The sequence below is a fragment of the Poecilia reticulata genome, linkage group LG2 (assembly GCF_000633615.1).
Source record: "Poecilia reticulata strain Guanapo linkage group LG2, Guppy_female_1.0+MT, whole genome shotgun sequence".
Classification (NCBI taxonomy): Eukaryota; Metazoa; Chordata; class Actinopteri; order Cyprinodontiformes; family Poeciliidae; genus Poecilia; species Poecilia reticulata.
The window spans coordinates 44,832,724-44,837,481 of record NC_024332.1 but is presented as its reverse complement, the minus strand read 5'-3'; the positions used below and the strand labels follow the sequence as shown (position 1 = coordinate 44,837,481).

Sequence of the window (4,758 nt, the reverse complement as noted above, 5' to 3'; positions counted from 1 at the left end):
ATATATAAAAACGTCATATTTGCTTACACTTGTCACATAATTTAAGCAGAATCTCTATAGACAGTTTGAATAGAAAAATTGGTTTCTGAATTAAATTGTGACCCTAAAAACTGTTCTAGTATCAGTAGACACTGAAGATTTGCATCTCTAAAATTAAATAGGTCAACTCCGTATAATTAATTTCCACTAAAAATGGCAACTTTTTAGTCTGTTAAGGTCAGAAAAGTGTTTACAAGTAAACACTGGACAGACAGTGCAGGTCTGTCTGTCAGACAAATTCACAATGAATGTCATTTTCTAAATTCTTTTTAAGAAATATGTCCAAAAAAACCTACATTTTACCAATGTATCTTAAAGGTATATTAGTCATTGACCTGCAGTCCGTTCTAGCACCAGGCAGGCTAATTCCATTTACAGGGTTAATTTTTTGGACTTGGAGCAGCCCAGTCAAAGTCCCCGCTTAGATCTTATAGAAAGTGAAGATTAGGGTGATTACTGAAGTCAAACAATCAAGGCACCAAAGGAAACGTGCAAAAAGCTGCTCACAAGTAAGGGACATTTACTGCAATGCTAACAAATATTTCCCTGTTGATTATTGATAAAGGTTTCCAGTTCATAATAAAAAAACAGGCTTTATTAAATTAACTGAAAAGCCCAAAAACACATTGATTCAGATGGTGTCAGTATAAATCTGTGTGGATAAATGGATAAAACTTGCACTTTATTTAATAATATAGTTAGGTATTCCTATTATTTTGAATTTAAATAAAACCAAACAGCATCTTTGCCCCCACACAAAACGTTATTTTAAAGTGAAACACATCAGTTTGCCAACAGGAAACGATCTGTTTCAGAACAGGAAATGGATCCCTGTTGGACCCCAGTCAACCTGGACAAATTCATCCTTCAAAATAAAACACTGGAAACAAAAACAGGCTTCACCTCCCTTCCACAGCAGAAAAATGGATTATCACAAATTTAGGGGACAGATACCGTTTGTCAGTCTGTCTCCTGTTGATCCTACTGCTGCCTGACATAACAATGACTGTTTCAGTTGGATTAAAGCAGATTTAACATCACTAAAGCAACAAAACAAGCCCTAAAACTGGATTATGTTGGCCTTTCAAGTTAAAGCCCAAATACACCCTTCAATATAAAAGCCTCAGGGGGGTTATTATTTAGTCTGGATTTAAAGAACGGGTACGAATGTCCTTATGGGGTCTAACCAGTGATGAAACGGGGATTATATGGGCCTTTCAAAATAAAAGCTTACAGAGAAAAGAACTGATTAACGAAGAGGTTTAGGATTCCTGGTCGACTTGAAAATCAGAGCAGATGCAATATAGAATAACACAGAATACAATATACTGCCTTTTTATGCCAAAAAGTGTTTTAAAATTATTTATCCACTCTGAACAAACATTTGGAAGCGGATGTTTTTTTTTTTTTTTGGTTCTATACTTTCAGTATTTATTGGTTTTCTGCCTTAAAAATATTTAAGGGTTTTGCTTACTTCTGTTTTGCAGTTTGGATCTGCCGCCTTTGGTCTTCCTAGTAAACAAAGCTCAACACAACAGCTAAAACTCGGACATTAATTAATGCAAATCAATTAAAGCAAACCGTTAACCTCGTTAACCAAATTTTTAATTTTGTTCCTCACTGGACTCTGAAGTTTTGAGGAAACCCTTAAAAGTTGATTTGGATCTTATAAATTAAGCATCTCAGCATGAGTCTGTCTTTATCAAGCTAACCGCTGATTAAAACGTAACGCTATATCACTTTGCAACAGCTACCATCAAACTCTGAGCCAGATCCTTCTCAGGAAACTCCCGCCACATTCGGAGCGCTGAGCCGGGCCAGCGGGAAAACCGGAACGGTTCGAAAAGGCCAGGACACAAAGAGCCAGCTGCCTTCCTGCARAGCMSSKGCTCTGCAGGAAACGGGGCTCACGGTTCGCTGTGGGCGTTTGCTAATAGTCCAGCTACGTCACATAAATAGGGCAGAGCTCTGAAGACGCGYCTTTGACTTAATCCAGCTTCCCTCRGTGTTACTAAGGTAAACCTGCTCGCTGTGAATTAAATACACAAGATGGAGATTCAACTGGAGCTTCATGAGGCTCAGATTACATCATAAAATGTCAAAAATAAAAGGAATTTCAGCCAAAGAATGGTATACGGATAATAAAGTATTGGTTTAATCTAAAATTTCCAAGAATATATTACTCTAACATGTTTTCAAATTTACGTTGACTCACTTTGAGCATCTCATGTTTGGCTCATTTACAGTGACAAGTGGTCAGTTTTCCAGCTTATCGGCTGAACCTCAGTCTGAGAGGAAAACCTCGTATACAGTTAAAATAACTTTATAACATTTATATTAATGAATTAAAAAATATATTTTTGCATTTATTTAGATTTACTCGATTTGCATTTTAAATTAAATACCTAAAATCTAATGTTGCATTACAGTTTATTACACTGTAATCATAGTTTTCATTTATTTCATATTTTAATCATTTATGAAAAATGAATAGTCTTAACTTTATTTAAATATAAATATTCTTAATGATATATTTTCATGTAATTACAAGTAAAATTTAAATAAATATATATGTAAATGTATTTAAATAAATTGGCAAAAATATGAAAAGGTGATTTTTAATGTTCTGAAATTRTTACAATGTAATAATAATAAGCATAAAATTAAAGGTGGGTGAGTGAATGGAACAAGTGAAACAAAATTCAAAATGGCAAAAATCTTTTTCGTTCATTAATTTGTCTTTGCAGGAATTTGAAGCAGCTTTTTTTTAGTCTTTGCTGTAAGGTCCAATTTTCAGATTTGATAAAGTGGCTTTAAAATCTCTTGGCTGGCAGTATTGATGTCTAAAGCACTTCGGTATAATCACACACACTGTCTCTCTCTTTCTCACACACACACACACGCACACACACACACACAGCGAGCACTTCCCCTTCCTGGTGGAGTGCAGGATGTGCTGCTGAAGAACTAAGCAGTTTTTCTCCTCCCTGCTGCTGCCAGGAATGCTTTATGAGCCGCGTTAATATCGGCGATCCGCTGCCAGAAGGATTGCCTGATTCAATCAAGCGTCTCACTGCCTTGTAAAGTCATTACGCTTTGTGCAACGTCATGCGTTCTGGAGCCGACCAACAGCCCTGTGTTTTATCCCGCCGTTTGGAASTGGCCGCAGCTTTTCCAGGAACGGTAAATAACCAGGAGAAACAGAACCTTTTCCTACTCAGTCGCTGCTCCTGGCTGAGAGTTGGAAAGTCTCTGGGAATGTGCATGTGAGGAAGTTTATATCGGAATATCAAAGGGAGGAGGGAAAGCACCGTGACCTCGCTGACGGCATCTCCTGGAACTGTCACTTTACTGAAGGGAAAACTTGGACTGTGCATCCGGAAAAGGCAAAGATGACATGGAMTATTTTTGGACAAATGGTGTAAGAACTCCCAAAGAAGAAAAGCAATCAAGCACTGAAGGTTGGAGAAGCAGAGACTTACCTGTCAGGGTGGTGGTTGGTGGGACGGAGAAGTGAGGAGAGTCAAAGGGTCCCGGGGCGGTTCGGGTGGATGGGGGTCCCGGTKCGGGCTGGAAGCAGGACTGGAGGGTGGTCCAGGTCAGGGGAGGAAGGATGGAGTGACAGGGAGCAGGGGGGAGAAAAATAAACGCCGCTTGGCTCTCCCTCCCTCTCTCCGTTCCTTCCTCTCTTTAACTCTCCTTCCGACACACACACTCACACACACTCGCTCAGAGGCAGAACGCTGAAGTCACTCAGATAAAAGCCAGAGAAAGACTCTTTACATCTACAAGCTCAGCTACAGGAGCAGGGGGAGGGTGCACAGAGCTGCCCCTCCCAACCTGCTGCAGCCGGCCAATGGGTGGAGGCAGACGGGAGACGAATCAGCCAATCACAGCAGGGACAGCCAGCCTCAGCGCAGTCGCTCATATCCAGCTGGAACAATTAGAAAGTAAACAGAAACWTGGAAAGCTGCTGGTCTGAAGGATGGTGAACGCTGGATGGTTTAGTTCTTTAWTTACGGCCTGTAACTGAGAGATCACCGGTTTCTCTCCAAGATGAAGCAACTAGAGGAGCCACTATACCATGAATGCTTCTACTTTCCCTTAACATAGAAAGTACTCCTAGATCAGCTCCTCTGTTTCTCTTTGTGTCTGGTCTCTGTTTTCTCCCAGTCGGTAGTGGCAGATGAGAAGGAAGGGAGGGACAAAGATGGCAAGGAAGGAAGAAATGGACAAAGGCAGGAAGAAAGGAAAGAGTGAAACTGAAAGGAGGGACGTAGGAAGGAAAGTATAAGGAAGGGGTGATGACAGGAAGGAAGATGGATGGGACTAAGATAAGATGGAAGGAAGGAAGACATGATGATCGGAAGGAAAGACGATAAGAAAGAAGGACGAACAGAAGGATTAACAGGAAGGAAGGAAAGATGCAGATGGAAGGGGCTAAGATATAAAAGAAGGAAGAGACTAAGATTGGAAGGAAAGAAAGAAAGAAGGAAGTGACTAAAATAGGAAGAAAGAAAAGGTTCAAGATAGGAAGGAAGTAAAAAGGCACAACTACAAAAAGAAAAGATAAGCAAGGTAAGAAGGAAGGAAGAGGCAATGATGGGAAGGACAGATGGAAGGGACTAAAGTAAGGAAAATGTGAAGGATGAGGCGAGGATAAGAARAAAAGGAAGAAGGAAGTAACTACAACAGGAAGGAAGGACGGATGCAGGGACT

At 40.1% G+C, this 4,758-nt stretch overlaps 1 long non-coding RNA gene across 2 annotated transcripts in view; it reads right to left on the bottom strand.

Moving 5' to 3' along the window:
• LOC103461883 (uncharacterized) overlaps nucleotides 1–4,515 on the bottom strand; it is a 41,025-nt gene extending 36,510 nt beyond the window's left edge. For both annotated transcript variants that reach the window (XR_533232.2, XR_001776097.1), the window contains exon 1: nucleotides 3,522–4,515. This is a non-coding gene — a long non-coding RNA (uncharacterized LOC103461883). The remainder of the gene's footprint in view (nucleotides 1–3,521) is intronic.
• Nucleotides 4,516–4,758: the final 243 nt, after the last annotated feature.